Source organism: Hyla sarda, unplaced genomic scaffold, assembly GCF_029499605.1.
Source record: "Hyla sarda isolate aHylSar1 unplaced genomic scaffold, aHylSar1.hap1 scaffold_666, whole genome shotgun sequence".
Taxonomy (NCBI): Eukaryota; Metazoa; Chordata; class Amphibia; order Anura; family Hylidae; genus Hyla; species Hyla sarda.
This window is the reverse complement of record NW_026610682.1, coordinates 102,462-122,757: the sequence shown is the minus strand read 5'-3', so window position 1 is coordinate 122,757 and position 20,296 is coordinate 102,462. Positions and strand designations below refer to the sequence as shown.

The 20,296-nt window shown below is 46.0% G+C and overlaps 9 non-coding genes across 9 annotated transcripts; all 9 read right to left on the bottom strand.

Moving 5' to 3' along the window:
- Positions 1–467: 467 nt before the first annotated feature.
- LOC130343123 (U2 spliceosomal RNA) lies at positions 468–658 on the bottom strand. The gene has a single exon (XR_008882543.1). It is a non-coding gene; the product is annotated as a U2 spliceosomal RNA (small nuclear RNA).
- A 2,089-nt stretch (positions 659–2,747) lies between these two features.
- On the bottom strand, positions 2,748–2,938 carry LOC130343122 (U2 spliceosomal RNA). Its single transcript, XR_008882542.1, has one exon. It is a non-coding gene; the product is annotated as a U2 spliceosomal RNA (small nuclear RNA).
- A 2,098-nt stretch (positions 2,939–5,036) lies between these two features.
- Positions 5,037–5,227, bottom strand: LOC130343121 (U2 spliceosomal RNA). The gene has a single exon (XR_008882541.1). It is a non-coding gene; the product is annotated as a U2 spliceosomal RNA (small nuclear RNA).
- A 2,082-nt stretch (positions 5,228–7,309) lies between these two features.
- LOC130343120 (U2 spliceosomal RNA) lies at positions 7,310–7,500 on the bottom strand. The gene has a single exon (XR_008882540.1). It is a non-coding gene; the product is annotated as a U2 spliceosomal RNA (small nuclear RNA).
- Positions 7,501–9,582: 2,082 nt separating this feature from the next.
- On the bottom strand, positions 9,583–9,773 carry LOC130343119 (U2 spliceosomal RNA). Its single transcript, XR_008882539.1, has one exon. It is a non-coding gene; the product is annotated as a U2 spliceosomal RNA (small nuclear RNA).
- Positions 9,774–11,855: 2,082 nt separating this feature from the next.
- On the bottom strand, positions 11,856–12,046 carry LOC130343118 (U2 spliceosomal RNA). Its single transcript, XR_008882538.1, has one exon. It is a non-coding gene; the product is annotated as a U2 spliceosomal RNA (small nuclear RNA).
- A 2,084-nt stretch (positions 12,047–14,130) lies between these two features.
- On the bottom strand, positions 14,131–14,321 carry LOC130343116 (U2 spliceosomal RNA). The gene has a single exon (XR_008882537.1). It is a non-coding gene; the product is annotated as a U2 spliceosomal RNA (small nuclear RNA).
- Positions 14,322–16,407: 2,086 nt separating this feature from the next.
- LOC130343114 (U2 spliceosomal RNA) lies at positions 16,408–16,598 on the bottom strand. The gene has a single exon (XR_008882535.1). It is a non-coding gene; the product is annotated as a U2 spliceosomal RNA (small nuclear RNA).
- Positions 16,599–18,679: 2,081 nt separating this feature from the next.
- LOC130343113 (U2 spliceosomal RNA) lies at positions 18,680–18,870 on the bottom strand. Its single transcript, XR_008882534.1, has one exon. It is a non-coding gene; the product is annotated as a U2 spliceosomal RNA (small nuclear RNA).
- Positions 18,871–20,296: the final 1,426 nt, after the last annotated feature.

The following is a 20,296-nucleotide window of genomic DNA, read 5'->3' as shown; positions in this document are numbered from 1 at the left end:
CATGTTATGTTACATAGTTACATAGTTAGTACGGTCGAAAAAAGACATATGTCCATCAAGTTCAACCAGGGAATTAAGGGGTAGGGGTGTGGCGCGATATTGGGGAAGGGATGAGATTTTATATTTCTTCATAAGCATTAATCTTATTTTGTCAATTAGGAACATTCAGCACCCACCCGCTATCAAGGCAGCTGCCTATCATGTCATGCCCTACCTGCACAGGTGTGCTGGCTACTCAAATGATCCAATTAAGGAGGCCATTTAGTCAGCAGCAGCAGAAGTCCTGTGCCTGGACGCTCCAACAGCGGCCAGACACAAGCAGAAGCAGCAGAAGCAGCAGCAGCACCACCTTTTGTTTTTTGGCTGCAGCAGCAGCAGCAGCAGCAAGGCCCACAGGGCTGGCTAGCTGGCTAGCCAGCAAGCAGGTAGCAATGAAAGTAGGAATCTTTCTTTTTAACCCTGTAAGGGGGTGGTGCACTGTACCCGAAGATACTGCCATATCGGGTCAATGCATAGGGCGACGGAAGCAAGCTTCGAAATCGGCCCCCGTTCTCAAAAATCCATTTAATATATGGTCCCCAGATAGGGGACGTATCAGATATTAAACTGATAAGAACAGATACTACACTTGATCTTAGCCAAAAGGCCGAGAAGCGATAACCGTGAAAGGGGCGGGCCCAACAAGGTCCCCTTCATGGGCACTATCACTGCTTGCTGTCAGGGAGGCTGCCAGACAATTTTCCATGCACACTCTGGGCTGGGGGGCAGTCAACCACCAGTACACACAGCAGAACCTAAACCCATACCATTATTGCTAAGCAGCAAGACAGGGGCCCATTGCACTCCCACGGGGCCTTTTTAAATGCAATCCATAACCCGGATTTGCCAGGAACCCTTCTTACTCCTCCTACTTGCATGTGACACTGGGCTTAGGATCTGCATAGGAAACACACACACAAGCACACACCTACCTTTGTTGCCTGCAGATGCCTCCTTGGCTGTCCCCAAACGGTATCAAACCAACACCCACGGGAAGCTGTAAGCATAGAGGACATGCCTGCACCCCATTGGACTTACCTGTGTGGGTTAAATCCGGGTTATTTGACAACCTATGGCGGTGATGGTTCTGCTCAGGCAGAGCAGTGCTGATGCTCCTCATAAAGCTGTCGCTGCTGTGAAGGTTCTAGGTGACATCACAATCCCTATGGTTACATACACAACAAAGCTGGGTTGTTGTTGTTTACACTCTGCAAGGCCTGTGGAAGTGAGTGACATCATAGCACTGTAGTTCTGAGGGTTCTAGATGGATGCAACAATCTCCTGTTGCTTCTATGAAGGCCATAATAGACGACATCACCAAACAGCTCCATAGTCACATACACAGCAAAGGAGAGATGTTGTTTACACCTAGTGATGTCAGTGGTATTGAGTGACATCACAGCACAGTGCTAAGGCTCCTGGGCCTGGACACAGCAGCGGCTGCAATATCTCAACGGAGAATACGTTTATATATATGTGTGTGTGTGCGCGTATATATATATATATATATATATATATATATATATATATATATATATATTCTCCGCCGAAATCACTTTTAAACCCATTTCCACCTTTTTTTCCCTTCTCTTCCTCTTACTTTTTTTTCACGTTTTTTTACGTTTTTCTCCTTTTCGCCTCTTTTCTGGGCGTATTATTCTTCTTTTTCTTCTTTTTTTTCGTCTAATGCATACCCCATCAGTGCAGCAATGCTTATTCAATACCGCCAGCAGATGGAGACACTGGGGGATAATTTTCTAAGGATTTATACTGATTTTTCCTGTCTGAATTTGTCGCACAGAAAGTTGCAGGCCAAATATGTGTGACATTTCTGCGACTTTAGCTTCTAGAGCATTTTTACAACATTATACATAGGTGCTGAATACATAAAAAGCGACTGTTCAGCGACAGACAAGTCGCATCGGCTGAAAGTAGGCCAGAATGTCAGTCCATGTTGGAGCAGGTTTAGATACAGTCTAAAGCATAGATCTCAAAGTCTGTGCACAGAATTTAGCAAGGGCCTCGCACCTTCTGATGCATCAGGTAGGTGCACTATAGCATAGCCTAACCCTCTGTACTTTGGTCTATATTGATGCGGGACATAGACAGCCAGCTGATGACCAATCCATTAGTGCAATGGATGGCTGGAAGCATTTGTCTTTGCCTTTGCAATACCACAGAAGCAATGCATGGTCAATGTACAGCAATGACACACCTGTGTGAACAGCCAGGAGACCCCCCCATGTTATGTTACATAGTTACATAGTTAGTACGGTCGAAAAAAGACATATGTCCATCAAGTTCAACCAGGGAATTAAGGGGTAGGGGTGTGGCGCGATATTGGGGAAGGGATGAGATTTTATATTTCTTCATAAGCATTAATCTTATTTTGTCAATTAGGAACATTCAGCACCCACCCGCTATCAAGGCAGCTGCCTATCATGTCATGCCCTACCTGCACAGGTGTGCTGGCTACTCAAATGATCCAATTAAGGAGGCCATTTAGTCAGCAGCAGCAGAAGTCCTGTGCCTGGACGCTCCAACAGCGGCCAGACACAAGCAGAAGCAGCAGAAGCAGCAGCAGCACCACCTTTTGTTTTTTGGCTGCAGCAGCAGCAGCAGCAGCAAGGCCCACAGGGCTGGCTAGCTGGCTAGCCAGCAAGCAGGTAGCAATGAAAGTAGGAATCTTTCTTTTTAACCCTGTAAGGGGGTGGTGCACTGTACCCGAAGATACTGCCATATCGGGTCAATGCATAGGGCGACGGAAGCAAGCTTCGAAATCGGCCCCCGTTCTCAAAAATCCATTTAATATATGGTCCCCAGATAGGGGACGTATCAGATATTAAACTGATAAGAACAGATACTACACTTGATCTTAGCCAAAAGGCCGAGAAGCGATAACCGTGAAAGGGGCGGGCCCAACAAGGTCCCCTTCATGGGCACTATCACTGCTTGCTGTCAGGGAGGCTGCCAGACAATTTTCCATGCACACTCTGGGCTGGGGGGCAGTCAACCACCAGTACACACAGCAGAACCTAAACCCATACCATTATTGCTAAGCAGCAAGACAGGGGCCCATTGCACTCCCACGGGGCCTTTTTAAATGCAATCCATAACCCGGATTTGCCAGGAACCCTTCTTACTCCTCCTACTTGCATGTGACACTGGGCTTAGGATCTGCATAGGAAACACACACACAAGCACACACCTACCTTTGTTGCCTGCAGATGCCTCCTTGGCTGTCCCCAAACGGTATCAAACCAACACCCACGGGAAGCTGTAAGCATAGAGGACATGCCTGCACCCCATTGGACTTACCTGTGTGGGTTAAATCCGGGTTATTTGACAACCTATGGCGGTGATGGTTCTGCTCAGGCAGAGCAGTGCTGATGCTCCTCATAAAGCTGTCGCTGCTGTGAAGGTTCTAGGTGACATCACAATCCCTATGGTTACATACACAACAAAGCTGGGTTGTTGTTGTTTACACTCTGCAAGGCCTGTGGAAGTGAGTGACATCATAGCACTGTAGTTCTGAGGGTTCTAGATGGATGCAACAATCTCCTGTTGCTTCTATGAAGGCCATAATAGACGACATCACCAAACAGCTCCATAGTCACATACACAGCAAAGGAGAGATGTTGTTTACACCTAGTGATGTCAGTGGTATTGAGTGACATCACAGCACAGTGCTAAGGCTCCTGGGCCTGGACACAGCAGCGGCTGCAATATCTCAACGGAGAATACGTTTATATATATGTGTGTGTGTGCGCGTATATATATATATATATATATATATATATATATATATATATATATTTCTCCGCCGAAATCACTTTTAAACCCATTTCCACCTTTTTTTCCCTTCTCTTCCTCTTACTTTTTTTTCACGTTTTTTTACGTTTTTCTCCTTTTCGCCTCTTTTCTGGGCGTATTATTCTTCTTTTTCTTCTTTTTTTTCGTCTAATGCATACCCCATCAGTGCAGCAATGCTTATTCAATACCGCCAGCAGATGGAGACACTGGGGGATAATTTTCTAAGGATTTATACTGATTTTTCCTGTCTGAATTTGTCGCACAGAAAGTTGCAGGCCAAATATGTGTGACATTTCTGCGACTTTAGCTTCTAGAGCATTTTTACAACATTATACATAGGTGCTGAATACATAAAAAGCGACTGTTCAGCGACAGACAAGTCGCATCGGCTGAAAGTAGGCCAGAATGTCAGTCCATGTTGGAGCAGGTTTAGATACAGTCTAAAGCATAGATCTCAAAGTCTGTGCACAGAATTTAGCAAGGGCCTCGCACCTTCTGATGCATCAGGTAGGTGCACTATAGCATAGCCTAACCCTCTGTACTTTGGTCTATATTGATGCGGGACATAGACAGCCAGCTGATGACCAATCCATTAGTGCAATGGATGGCTGGAAGCATTTGTCTTTGCCTTTGCAATACCACAGAAGCAATGCATGGTCAATGTACAGCAATGACACACCTGTGTGAACAGCCAGGAGACCCCCCCATGTTATGTTACATAGTTACATAGTTAGTACGGTCGAAAAAAGACATATGTCCATCAAGTTCAACCAGGGAATTAAGGGGTAGGGGTGTGGCGCGATATTGGGGAAGGGATGAGATTTTATATTTCTTCATAAGCATTAATCTTATTTTGTCAATTAGGAACATTCAGCACCCACCCGCTATCAAGGCAGCTGCCTATCATGTCATGCCCTACCTGCACAGGTGTGCTGGCTACTCAAATGATCCAATTAAGGAGGCCATTTAGTCAGCAGCAGCAGAAGTCCTGTGCCTGGACGCTCCAACAGCGGCCAGACACAAGCAGAAGCAGCAGAAGCAGCAGAAGCAGCAGCAGCACCACCTTTTGTTTTTTGGCTGCAGCAGCAGCAGCAGCAGCAGCAAGGCCCACAGGGCTGGCTAGCTGGCTAGCCAGCAAGCAGGTAGCAATGAAAGTAGGAATCTTTCTTTTTAACCCTGTAAGGGGGTGGTGCACTGTACCCGAAGATACTGCCATATCGGGTCAATGCATAGGGCGACGGAAGCAAGCTTCGAAATCGGCCCCCGTTCTCAAAAATCCATTTAATATATGGTCCCCAGATAGGGGACGTATCAGATATTAAACTGATAAGAACAGATACTACACTTGATCTTAGCCAAAAGGCCGAGAAGCGATAACCGTGAAAGGGGCGGGCCCAACAAGGTCCCCTTCATGGGCACTATCACTGCTTGCTGTCAGGGAGGCTGCCAGACAATTTTCCATGCACACTCTGGGCTGGGGGGCAGTCAACCACCAGTACACACAGCAGAACCTAAACCCATACCATTATTGCTAAGCAGCAAGACAGGGGCCCATTGCACTCCCACGGGGCCTTTTTAAATGCAATCCATAACCCGGATTTGCCAGGAACCCTTCTTACTCCTCCTACTTGCATGTGACACTGGGCTTAGGATCTGCATAGGAAACACACACACAAGCACACACCTACCTTTGTTGCCTGCAGATGCCTCCTTGGCTGTCCCCAAACGGTATCAAACCAACACCCACGGGAAGCTGTAAGCATAGAGGACATGCCTGCACCCCATTGGACTTACCTGTGTGGGTTAAATCCGGGTTATTTGACAACCTATGGCGGTGATGGTTCTGCTCAGGCAGAGCAGTGCTGATGCTCCTCATAAAGCTGTCGCTGCTGTGAAGGTTCTAGGTGACATCACAATCCCTATGGTTACATACACAACAAAGCTGGGTTGTTGTTGTTTACACTCTGCAAGGCCTGTGGAAGTGAGTGACATCATAGCACTGTAGTTCTGAGGGTTCTAGATGGATGCAACAATCTCCTGTTGCTTCTATGAAGGCCATAATAGACGACATCACCAAACAGCTCCATAGTCACATACACAGCAAAGGAGAGATGTTGTTTACACCTAGTGATGTCAGTGGTATTGAGTGACATCACAGCACAGTGCTAAGGCTCCTGGGCCTGGACACAGCAGCGGCTGCAATATCTCAACGGAGAATACGTTTATATATATGTGTGTGTGTGCGCGTATATATATATATATATATATATATATATATATATATATATATCTCCGCCGAAATCACTTTTAAACCCATTTCCACCTTTTTTTCCCTTCTCTTCCTCTTACTTTTTTTTCACGTTTTTTTACGTTTTTCTCCTTTTCGCCTCTTTTCTGGGCGTATTATTCTTCTTTTTCTTCTTTTTTTTCGTCTAATGCATACCCCATCAGTGCAGCAATGCTTATTCAATACCGCCAGCAGATGGAGACACTGGGGGATAATTTTCTAAGGATTTATACTGATTTTTCCTGTCTGAATTTGTCGCACAGAAAGTTGCAGGCCAAATATGTGTGACATTTCTGCGACTTTAGCTTCTAGAGCATTTTTACAACATTATACATAGGTGCTGAATACATAAAAAGCGACTGTTCAGCGACAGACAAGTCGCATCGGCTGAAAGTAGGCCAGAATGTCAGTCCATGTTGGAGCAGGTTTAGATACAGTCTAAAGCATAGATCTCAAAGTCTGTGCACAGAATTTAGCAAGGGCCTCGCACCTTCTGATGCATCAGGTAGGTGCACTATAGCATAGCCTAACCCTCTGTACTTTGGTCTATATTGATGCGGGACATAGACAGCCAGCTGATGACCAATCCATTAGTGCAATGGATGGCTGGAAGCATTTGTCTTTGCCTTTGCAATACCACAGAAGCAATGCATGGTCAATGTACAGCAATGACACACCTGTGTGAACAGCCAGGAGACCCCCCCATGTTATGTTACATAGTTACATAGTTAGTACGGTCGAAAAAAGACATATGTCCATCAAGTTCAACCAGGGAATTAAGGGGTAGGGGTGTGGCGCGATATTGGGGAAGGGATGAGATTTTATATTTCTTCATAAGCATTAATCTTATTTTGTCAATTAGGAACATTCAGCACCCACCCGCTATCAAGGCAGCTGCCTATCATGTCATGCCCTACCTGCACAGGTGTGCTGGCTACTCAAATGATCCAATTAAGGAGGCCATTTAGTCAGCAGCAGCAGAAGTCCTGTGCCTGGACGCTCCAACAGCGGCCAGACACAAGCAGAAGCAGCAGAAGCAGCAGCAGCACCACCTTTTGTTTTTTGGCTGCAGCAGCAGCAGCAGCAGCAAGGCCCACAGGGCTGGCTAGCTGGCTAGCCAGCAAGCAGGTAGCAATGAAAGTAGGAATCTTTCTTTTTAACCCTGTAAGGGGGTGGTGCACTGTACCCGAAGATACTGCCATATCGGGTCAATGCATAGGGCGACGGAAGCAAGCTTCGAAATCGGCCCCCGTTCTCAAAAATCCATTTAATATATGGTCCCCAGATAGGGGACGTATCAGATATTAAACTGATAAGAACAGATACTACACTTGATCTTAGCCAAAAGGCCGAGAAGCGATAACCGTGAAAGGGGCGGGCCCAACAAGGTCCCCTTCATGGGCACTATCACTGCTTGCTGTCAGGGAGGCTGCCAGACAATTTTCCATGCACACTCTGGGCTGGGGGGCAGTCAACCACCAGTACACACAGCAGAACCTAAACCCATACCATTATTGCTAAGCAGCAAGACAGGGGCCCATTGCACTCCCACGGGGCCTTTTTAAATGCAATCCATAACCCGGATTTGCCAGGAACCCTTCTTACTCCTCCTACTTGCATGTGACACTGGGCTTAGGATCTGCATAGGAAACACACACACAAGCACACACCTACCTTTGTTGCCTGCAGATGCCTCCTTGGCTGTCCCCAAACGGTATCAAACCAACACCCACGGGAAGCTGTAAGCATAGAGGACATGCCTGCACCCCATTGGACTTACCTGTGTGGGTTAAATCCGGGTTATTTGACAACCTATGGCGGTGATGGTTCTGCTCAGGCAGAGCAGTGCTGATGCTCCTCATAAAGCTGTCGCTGCTGTGAAGGTTCTAGGTGACATCACAATCCCTATGGTTACATACACAACAAAGCTGGGTTGTTGTTGTTTACACTCTGCAAGGCCTGTGGAAGTGAGTGACATCATAGCACTGTAGTTCTGAGGGTTCTAGATGGATGCAACAATCTCCTGTTGCTTCTATGAAGGCCATAATAGACGACATCACCAAACAGCTCCATAGTCACATACACAGCAAAGGAGAGATGTTGTTTACACCTAGTGATGTCAGTGGTATTGAGTGACATCACAGCACAGTGCTAAGGCTCCTGGGCCTGGACACAGCAGCGGCTGCAATATCTCAACGGAGAATACGTTTATATATATGTGTGTGTGTGCGCATATATATATATATATATATATATATATATATATATATATATTTCTCCGCCGAAATCACTTTTAAACCCATTTCCACCTTTTTTTCCCTTCTCTTCCTCTTACTTTTTTTTCACGTTTTTTTACGTTTTTCTCCTTTTCGCCTCTTTTCTGGGCGTATTATTCTTCTTTTTCTTCTTTTTTTTCGTCTAATGCATACCCCATCAGTGCAGCAATGCTTATTCAATACCGCCAGCAGATGGAGACACTGGGGGATAATTTTCTAAGGATTTATACTGATTTTTCCTGTCTGAATTTGTCGCACAGAAAGTTGCAGGCCAAATATGTGTGACATTTCTGCGACTTTAGCTTCTAGAGCATTTTTACAACATTATACATAGGTGCTGAATACATAAAAAGCGACTGTTCAGCGACAGACAAGTCGCATCGGCTGAAAGTAGGCCAGAATGTCAGTCCATGTTGGAGCAGGTTTAGATACAGTCTAAAGCATAGATCTCAAAGTCTGTGCACAGAATTTAGCAAGGGCCTCGCACCTTCTGATGCATCAGGTAGGTGCACTATAGCATAGCCTAACCCTCTGTACTTTGGTCTATATTGATGCGGGACATAGACAGCCAGCTGATGACCAATCCATTAGTGCAATGGATGGCTGGAAGCATTTGTCTTTGCCTTTGCAATACCACAGAAGCAATGCATGGTCAATGTACAGCAATGACACACCTGTGTGAACAGCCAGGAGACCCCCCCATGTTATGTTACATAGTTACATAGTTAGTACGGTCAAAAAAAGACATATGTCCATCAAGTTCAACCAGGGAATTAAGGGGTAGGGGTGTGGCGCGATATTGGGGAAGGGATGAGATTTTATATTTCTTCATAAGCATTAATCTTATTTTGTCAATTAGGAACATTCAGCACCCACCCGCTATCAAGGCAGCTGCCTATCATGTCATGCCCTACCTGCACAGGTGTGCTGGCTACTCAAATGATCCAATTAAGGAGGCCATTTAGTCAGCAGCAGCAGAAGTCCTGTGCCTGGACGCTCCAACAGCGGCCAGACACAAGCAGAAGCAGCAGAAGCAGCAGCAGCACCACCTTTTGTTTTTTGGCTGCAGCAGCAGCAGCAGCAGCAAGGCCCACAGGGCTGGCTAGCTGGCTAGCCAGCAAGCAGGTAGCAATGAAAGTAGGAATCTTTCTTTTTAACCCTGTAAGGGGGTGGTGCACTGTACCCGAAGATACTGCCATATCGGGTCAATGCATAGGGCGACGGAAGCAAGCTTCGAAATCGGCCCCCGTTCTCAAAAATCCATTTAATATATGGTCCCCAGATAGGGGACGTATCAGATATTAAACTGATAAGAACAGATACTACACTTGATCTTAGCCAAAAGGCCGAGAAGCGATAACCGTGAAAGGGGCGGGCCCAACAAGGTCCCCTTCATGGGCACTATCACTGCTTGCTGTCAGGGAGGCTGCCAGACAATTTTCCATGCACACTCTGGGCTGGGGGGCAGTCAACCACCAGTACACACAGCAGAACCTAAACCCATACCATTATTGCTAAGCAGCAAGACAGGGGCCCATTGCACTCCCACGGGGCCTTTTTAAATGCAATCCATAACCCGGATTTGCCAGGAACCCTTCTTACTCCTCCTACTTGCATGTGACACTGGGCTTAGGATCTGCATAGGAAACACACACACAAGCACACACCTACCTTTGTTGCCTGCAGATGCCTCCTTGGCTGTCCCCAAACGGTATCAAACCAACACCCACGGGAAGCTGTAAGCATAGAGGACATGCCTGCACCCCATTGGACTTACCTGTGTGGGTTAAATCCGGGTTATTTGACAACCTATGGCGGTGATGGTTCTGCTCAGGCAGAGCAGTGCTGATGCTCCTCATAAAGCTGTCGCTGCTGTGAAGGTTCTAGGTGACATCACAATCCCTATGGTTACATACACAACAAAGCTGGGTTGTTGTTGTTTACACTCTGCAAGGCCTGTGGAAGTGAGTGACATCATAGCACTGTAGTTCTGAGGGTTCTAGATGGATGCAACAATCTCCTGTTGCTTCTATGAAGGCCATAATAGACGACATCACCAAACAGCTCCATAGTCACATACACAGCAAAGGAGAGATGTTGTTTACACCTAGTGATGTCAGTGGTATTGAGTGACATCACAGCACAGTGCTAAGGCTCCTGGGCCTGGACACAGCAGCGGCTGCAATATCTCAACGGAGAATACGTTTATATATATGTGTGTGTGTGCGCGTATATATATATATATATATATATATATATATATATATATATTTCTCCGCCGAAATCACTTTTAAACCCATTTCCACCTTTTTTTCCCTTCTCTTCCTCTTACTTTTTTTTCACGTTTTTTTACGTTTTTCTCCTTTTCGCCTCTTTTCTGGGCGTATTATTCTTCTTTTTCTTCTTTTTTTTCGTCTAATGCATACCCCATCAGTGCAGCAATGCTTATTCAATACCGCCAGCAGATGGAGACACTGGGGGATAATTTTCTAAGGATTTATACTGATTTTTCCTGTCTGAATTTGTCGCACAGAAAGTTGCAGGCCAAATATGTGTGACATTTCTGCGACTTTAGCTTCTAGAGCATTTTTACAACATTATACATAGGTGCTGAATACATAAAAAGCGACTGTTCAGCGACAGACAAGTCGCATCGGCTGAAAGTAGGCCAGAATGTCAGTCCATGTTGGAGCAGGTTTAGATACAGTCTAAAGCATAGATCTCAAAGTCTGTGCACAGAATTTAGCAAGGGCCTCGCACCTTCTGATGCATCAGGTAGGTGCACTATAGCATAGCCTAACCCTCTGTACTTTGGTCTATATTGATGCGGGACATAGACAGCCAGCTGATGACCAATCCATTAGTGCAATGGATGGCTGGAAGCATTTGTCTTTGCCTTTGCAATACCACAGAAGCAATGCATGGTCAATGTACAGCAATGACACACCTGTGTGAACAGCCAGGAGACCCCCCCATGTTATGTTACATAGTTACATAGTTAGTACGGTCGAAAAAAGACATATGTCCATCAAGTTCAACCAGGGAATTAAGGGGTAGGGGTGTGGCGCGATATTGGGGAAGGGATGAGATTTTATATTTCTTCATAAGCATTAATCTTATTTTGTCAATTAGGAACATTCAGCACCCACCCGCTATCAAGGCAGCTGCCTATCATGTCATGCCCTACCTGCACAGGTGTGCTGGCTACTCAAATGATCCAATTAAGGAGGCCATTTAGTCAGCAGCAGCAGAAGTCCTGTGCCTGGACGCTCCAACAGCGGCCAGACACAAGCAGAAGCAGCAGAAGCAGCAGCAGCACCACCTTTTGTTTTTTGGCTGCAGCAGCAGCAGCAGCAGCAAGGCCCACAGGGCTGGCTAGCTGGCTAGCCAGCAAGCAGGTAGCAATGAAAGTAGGAATCTTTCTTTTTAACCCTGTAAGGGGGTGGTGCACTGTACCCGAAGATACTGCCATATCGGGTCAATGCATAGGGCGACGGAAGCAAGCTTCGAAATCGGCCCCCGTTCTCAAAAATCCATTTAATATATGGTCCCCAGATAGGGGACGTATCAGATATTAAACTGATAAGAACAGATACTACACTTGATCTTAGCCAAAAGGCCGAGAAGCGATAACCGTGAAAGGGGCGGGCCCAACAAGGTCCCCTTCATGGGCACTATCACTGCTTGCTGTCAGGGAGGCTGCCAGACAATTTTCCATGCACACTCTGGGCTGGGGGGCAGTCAACCACCAGTACACACAGCAGAACCTAAACCCATACCATTATTGCTAAGCAGCAAGACAGGGGCCCATTGCACTCCCACGGGGCCTTTTTAAATGCAATCCATAACCCGGATTTGCCAGGAACCCTTCTTACTCCTCCTACTTGCATGTGACACTGGGCTTAGGATCTGCATAGGAAACACACACACAAGCACACACCTACCTTTGTTGCCTGCAGATGCCTCCTTGGCTGTCCCCAAACGGTATCAAACCAACACCCACGGGAAGCTGTAAGCATAGAGGACATGCCTGCACCCCATTGGACTTACCTGTGTGGGTTAAATCCGGGTTATTTGACAACCTATGGCGGTGATGGTTCTGCTCAGGCAGAGCAGTGCTGATGCTCCTCATAAAGCTGTCGCTGCTGTGAAGGTTCTAGGTGACATCACAATCCCTATGGTTACATACACAACAAAGCTGGGTTGTTGTTGTTTACACTCTGCAAGGCCTGTGGAAGTGAGTGACATCATAGCACTGTAGTTCTGAGGGTTCTAGATGGATGCAACAATCTCCTGTTGCTTCTATGAAGGCCATAATAGACGACATCACCAAACAGCTCCATAGTCACATACACAGCAAAGGAGAGATGTTGTTTACACCTAGTGATGTCAGTGGTATTGAGTGACATCACAGCACAGTGCTAAGGCTCCTGGGCCTGGACACAGCAGCGGCTGCAATATCTCAACGGAGAATACGTTTATATATATGTGTGTGTGTGCGCATATATATATATATATATATATATATATATATATATATATATATTTCTCCGCCGAAATCACTTTTAAACCCATTTCCACCTTTTTTTCCCTTCTCTTCCTCTTACTTTTTTTTCACGTTTTTTTACGTTTTTCTCCTTTTCGCCTCTTTTCTGGGCGTATTATTCTTCTTTTTCTTCTTTTTTTTCGTCTAATGCATACCCCATCAGTGCAGCAATGCTTATTCAATACCGCCAGCAGATGGAGACACTGGGGGATAATTTTCTAAGGATTTATACTGATTTTTCCTGTCTGAATTTGTCGCACAGAAAGTTGCAGGCCAAATATGTGTGACATTTCTGCGACTTTAGCTTCTAGAGCATTTTTACAACATTATACATAGGTGCTGAATACATAAAAAGCGACTGTTCAGCGACAGACAAGTCGCATCGGCTGAAAGTAGGCCAGAATGTCAGTCCATGTTGGAGCAGGTTTAGATACAGTCTAAAGCATAGATCTCAAAGTCTGTGCACAGAATTTAGCAAGGGCCTCGCACCTTCTGATGCATCAGGTAGGTGCACTATAGCATAGCCTAACCCTCTGTACTTTGGTCTATATTGATGCGGGACATAGACAGCCAGCTGATGACCAATCCATTAGTGCAATGGATGGCTGGAAGCATTTGTCTTTGCCTTTGCAATACCACAGAAGCAATGCATGGTCAATGTACAGCAATGACACACCTGTGTGAACAGCCAGGAGACCCCCCCATGTTATGTTACATAGTTACATAGTTAGTACGGTCAAAAAAAGACATATGTCCATCAAGTTCAACCAGGGAATTAAGGGGTAGGGGTGTGGCGCGATATTGGGGAAGGGATGAGATTTTATATTTCTTCATAAGCATTAATCTTATTTTGTCAATTAGGAACATTCAGCACCCACCCGCTATCAAGGCAGCTGCCTATCATGTCATGCCCTACCTGCACAGGTGTGCTGGCTACTCAAATGATCCAATTAAGGAGGCCATTTAGTCAGCAGCAGCAGAAGTCCTGTGCCTGGACGCTCCAACAGCGGCCAGACACAAGCAGAAGCAGCAGAAGCAGCAGCAGCACCACCTTTTGTTTTTTGGCTGCAGCAGCAGCAGCAGCAGCAAGGCCCACAGGGCTGGCTAGCTGGCTAGCCAGCAAGCAGGTAGCAATGAAAGTAGGAATCTTTCTTTTTAACCCTGTAAGGGGGTGGTGCACTGTACCCGAAGATACTGCCATATCGGGTCAATGCATAGGGCGACGGAAGCAAGCTTCGAAATCGGCCCCCGTTCTCAAAAATCCATTTAATATATGGTCCCCAGATAGGGGACGTATCAGATATTAAACTGATAAGAACAGATACTACACTTGATCTTAGCCAAAAGGCCGAGAAGCGATAACCGTGAAAGGGGCGGGCCCAACAAGGTCCCCTTCATGGGCACTATCACTGCTTGCTGTCAGGGAGGCTGCCAGACAATTTTCCATGCACACTCTGGGCTGGGGGGCAGTCAACCACCAGTACACACAGCAGAACCTAAACCCATACCATTATTGCTAAGCAGCAAGACAGGGGCCCATTGCACTCCCACGGGGCCTTTTTAAATGCAATCCATAACCCGGATTTGCCAGGAACCCTTCTTACTCCTCCTACTTGCATGTGACACTGGGCTTAGGATCTGCATAGGAAACACACACACAAGCACACACCTACCTTTGTTGCCTGCAGATGCCTCCTTGGCTGTCCCCAAACGGTATCAAACCAACACCCACGGGAAGCTGTAAGCATAGAGGACATGCCTGCACCCCATTGGACTTACCTGTGTGGGTTAAATCCGGGTTATTTGACAACCTATGGCGGTGATGGTTCTGCTCAGGCAGAGCAGTGCTGATGCTCCTCATAAAGCTGTCGCTGCTGTGAAGGTTCTAGGTGACATCACAATCCCTATGGTTACATACACAACAAAGCTGGGTTGTTGTTGTTTACACTCTGCAAGGCCTGTGGAAGTGAGTGACATCATAGCACTGTAGTTCTGAGGGTTCTAGATGGATGCAACAATCTCCTGTTGCTTCTATGAAGGCCATAATAGACGACATCACCAAACAGCTCCATAGTCACATACACAGCAAAGGAGAGATGTTGTTTACACCTAGTGATGTCAGTGGTATTGAGTGACATCACAGCACAGTGCTAAGGCTCCTGGGCCTGGACACAGCAGCGGCTGCAATATCTCAACGGAGAATACGTTTATATATATGTGTGTGTGTGCGCGTATATATATATATATATATATATATATATATATATATATATATAATTTCAGCGACATCACTTTTAAACCCATTTCCACCTTTTTTTCCCTTCTCTTCCTCTTACTTTTTTTTCACGTTTTTTTTACGTTTTTCTCCTTTTCGCCTCTTTTCTGGGCGTATTATTCTTCTTTTTCTTCTTTTTTTTCGTCTAATGCATACCCCATCAGTGCAGCAATGCTTATTCAATACCGCCAGCAGATGGAGACACTGGGGGATAATTTTCTAAGGATTTATACTGATTTTTCCTGTCTGAATTTGTCGCACAGAAAGTTGCAGGCCAAATATGTGTGACATTTCTGCGACTTTAGCTTCTAGAGCATTTTTACAACATTATACATAGGTGCTGAATACATAAAAAGCGACTGTTCAGCGACAGACAAGTCGCATCGGCTGAAAGTAGGCCAGAATGTCAGTCCATGTTGGAGCAGGTTTAGATACAGTCTAAAGCATAGATCTCAAAGTCTGTGCACAGAATTTAGCAAGGGCCTCGCACCTTCTGATGCATCAGGTAGGTGCACTATAGCATAGCCTAACCCTCTGTACTTTGGTCTATATTGATGCGGGACATAGACAGCCAGCTGATGACCAATCCATTAGTGCAATGGATGGCTGGAAGCATTTGTCTTTGCCTTTGCAATACCACAGAAGCAATGCATGGTCAATGTACAGCAATGACACACCTGTGTGAACAGCCAGGAGACCCCCCCATGTTATGTTACATAGTTACATAGTTAGTACGGTCGAAAAAAGACATATGTCCATCAAGTTCAACCAGGGAATTAAGGGGTAGGGGTGTGGCGCGATATTGGGGAAGGGATGAGATTTTATATTTCTTCATAAGCATTAATCTTATTTTGTCAATTAGGAACATTCAGCACCCACCCGCTATCAAGGCAGCTGCCTATCATGTCATGCCCTACCTGCACAGGTGTGCTGGCTACTCAAATGATCCAATTAAGGAGGCCATTTAGTCAGCAGCAGCAGAAGTCCTGTGCCTGGACGCTCCAACAGCGGCCAGACACAAGCAGAAGCAGCAGAAGCAGCAGCAGCACCACCTTTTGTTTTTTGGCTGCAGCAGCAGCAGCAGCAGCAAGGCCCACAGGGCTGGCTAGCTGGCTAGCCAGCAAGCAGGTAGCAATGAAAGTAGGAATCTTTCTTTTTAACCCTGTAAGGGGGGTGGTGCACTGTACCCGAAGATACTGCCATATCGGGTCAATGCATAGGGCGACGGAAGCAAGCTTCGAAATCGGCCCCCGTTCTCAAAAATCCATTTAATATATGGTCCCCAGATAGGGGACGTATCAGATATTAAACTGATAAGAACAGATACTACACTTGATCTTAGCCAAAAGGCCGAGAAGCGATAACCGTGAAAGGGGCGGGCCCAACAAGGTCCCCTTCATGGGCACTATCACTGCTTGCTGTCAGGGAGGCTGCCAGACAATTTTCCATGCACACTCTGGGCTGGGGGGCAGTCAACCACCAGTACACACAGCAGAACCTAAACCCATACCATTATTGCTAAGCAGCAAGACAGGGGCCCATTGCACTCCCACGGGGCCTTTTTAAATGCAATCCATAACCCGGATTTGCCAGGAACCCTTCTTACTCCTCCTACTTGCATGTGACACTGGGCTTAGGATCTGCATAGGAAACACACACACAAGCACACACCTACCTTTGTTGCCTGCAGATGCCTCCTTGGCTGTCCCCAAACGGTATCAAACCAACACCCACGGGAAGCTGTAAGCATAGAGGACATGCCTGCACCCCATTGGACTTACCTGTGTGGGTTAAATCCGGGTTATTTGACAACCTATGGCGGTGATGGTTCTGCTCAGGCAGAGCAGTGCTGATGCTCCTCATAAAGCTGTCGCTGCTGTGAAGGTTCTAGGTGACATCACAATCCCTATGGTTACATACACAACAAAGCTGGGTTGTTGTTGTTTACACTCTGCAAGGCCTGTGGAAGTGAGTGACATCATAGCACTGTAGTTCTGAGGGTTCTAGATGGATGCAACAATCTCCTGTTGCTTCTATGAAGGCCATAATAGACGACATCACCAAACAGCTCCATAGTCACATACACAGCAAAGGAGAGATGTTGTTTACACCTAGTGATGTCAGTGGTATTGAGTGACATCACAGCACAGTGCTAAGGCTCCTGGGCCTGGACACAGCAGCGGCTGCAATATCTCAACGGAGAATACGTTTATATATGTGTGTGTGTGTGCGCATATATATATATATATATATATATATATATATATATATATATATTTCTCCGCCGAAATCACTTTTAAACCCATTTCCACCTTTTTTTCCCTTCTCTTCCTCTTACTTTTTTTTCACGTTTTTTTACGTTTTTCTCCTTTTCGCCTCTTTTCTGGGCGTATTATTCTTCTTTTTCTTCTTTTTTTTCGTCTAATGCATACCCCATCAGTGCAGCAATGCTTATTCAATACCGCCAGCAGATGGAGACACTGGGGGATAATTTTCTAAGGATTTATACTGATTTTTCCTGTCTGAATTTGTCGCACAGAAAGTTGCAGGCCAAATATGTGTGACATTTCTGCGACTTTAGCTTCTAGAGCATTTTTACAACATTATACATAGGTGCTGAATACATAAAAAGCGACTGTTCAGCGACAGACAAGTCGCATCGGCTGAAAGTAGGCCAGAATGTCAGTCCATGTTGGAGCAGGTTTAGATACAGTCTAAAGCATAGATCTCAAAGTCTGTGCACAGAATTTAGCAAGGGCCTCGCACCTTCTGATGCATCAGGTAGGTGCACTATAGCATAGCCTAACCCTCTGTACTTTGGTCTATATTGATGCGGGACATAGACAGCCAGCTGATGACCAATCCATTAGTGCAATGGATGGCTGGAAGCATTTGTCTTTGCCTTTGCAATACCACAGAAGCAATGCATGGTCAATGTACAGCAATGACACACCTGTGTGAACAGCCAGGAGACCCCCCCATGTTATGTTACATAGTTACATAGTTAGTACGGTCGAAAAAAGACATATGTCCATCAAGTTCAACCAGGGAATTAAGGGGTAGGGGTGTGGCGCGATATTGGGGAAGGGATGAGATTTTATATTTCTTCATAAGCATTAATCTTATTTTGTCAATTAGGAACATTCAGCACCCACCCGCTATCAAGGCAGCTGCCTATCATGTCATGCCCTACCTGCACAGGTGTGCTGGCTACTCAAATGATCCAATTAAGGAGGCCATTTAGTCAGCAGCAGCAGAAGTCCTGTGCCTGGACGCTCCAACAGCGGCCAGACACAAGCAGAAGCAGCAGAAGCAGCAGCAGCACCACCTTTTGTTTTTTGGCTGCAGCAGCAGCAGCAGCAAGGCCCACAGGGCTGGCTAGCTGGCTAGCCAGCAAGCAGGTAGCAATGAAAGTAGGAATCTTTCTTTTTAACCCTGTAAGGGGGTGGTGCACTGTACCCGAAGATACTGCCATATCGGGTCAATGCATAGGGCGACGGAAGCAAGCTTCGAAATCGGCCCCCGTTCTCAAAAATCCATTTAATATATGGTCCCCAGATAGGGGACGTATCAGATATTAAACTGATAAGAACAGATACTACACTTGATCTTAGCCAAAAGGCCGAGAAGCGATAACCGTGAAAGGGGCGGGCCCAACAAGGTCCCCTTCATGGGCACTATCACTGCTTGCTGTCAGGGAGGCTGCCAGACAATTTTCCATGCACACTCTGGGCTGGGGGGCAGTCAACCACCAGTACACACAGCAGAACCTAAACCCATACCATTATTGCTAAGCAGCAAGACAGGGGCCCATTGCACTCCCACGGGGCCTTTTTAAATGCAATCCATAACCCGGATTTGCCAGGAACCCTTCTTACTCCTCCTACTTGCATGTGACACTGGGCTTAGGATCTGCATAGGAAACACACACACAAGCACACACCTACCTTTGTTGCCTGCAGATGCCTCCTTGGCTGTCCCCAAACGGTATCAAACCAACACCCACGGGAAGCTGTAAGCATAGAGGACATGCCTGCACCCCATTGGACTTACCTGTGTGGGTTAAATCCGGGTTATTTGACAACCTATGGCGGTGATGGTTCTGCTCAGGCAGAGCAGTGCTGATGCTCCTCATAAAGCTGTCGCTGCTGTGAAGGTTCTAGGTGACATCACAATCCCTATGGTTACATACACAACAAAGCTGGGTTGTTGTTGTTTACACTCTGCAAGGCCTGTGGAAGTGAGTGACATCATAGCACTGTAGTTCTGAGGGTTCTAGATGGATGCAACAATCTCCTGTTGCTTCTATGAAGGCCATAATAGACGACATCACCAAACAGCTCCATAGTCACATACACAGCAAAGGAGAGATGTTGTTTACACCTAGTGATGTCAGTGGTATTGAGTGACATCACAGCACAGTGCTAAGGCTCCTGGGCCTGGACACAGCAGCGGCTGCAATATCTCAACGGAGAATACGTTTATATATATGTGTGTGTGTGCGCGTATATATATATATATATATATATATATATATATATATATATATATATATTTCTCCGCCGAAATCACTTTTAAACCCATTTCCACCTTTTTTTCCCTTCTCTTCCTCTTACTTTTTTTTCACGTTTTTTTACGTTTTTCTCCTTTTCGCCTCTTTTCTGGGCGTATTATTCTTCTTTTTCTTCTTTTTTTTCGTCTAATGCATACCCCATCAGTGCAGCAATGCTTATTCAATACCGCCAGCAGATGGAGACACTGGGGGATAATTTTCTAAGGATTTATACTGATTTTTCCTGTCTGAATTTGTCGCACAGAAAGTTGCAGGCCAAATATGTGTGACATTTCTGCGACTTTAGCTTCTAGAGCATTTTTACAACATTATACATAGGTGCTGAATACATAAAAAGCGACTGTTCAGCGACAGACAAGTCGCATCGGCTGAAAGTAGGCCAGAATGTCAGTCCATGTTGGAGCAGGTTTAGATACAGTCTAAAGCATAGATCTCAAAGTCTGTGCACAGAATTTAGCAAGGGCCTCGCACCTTCTGATGCATCAGG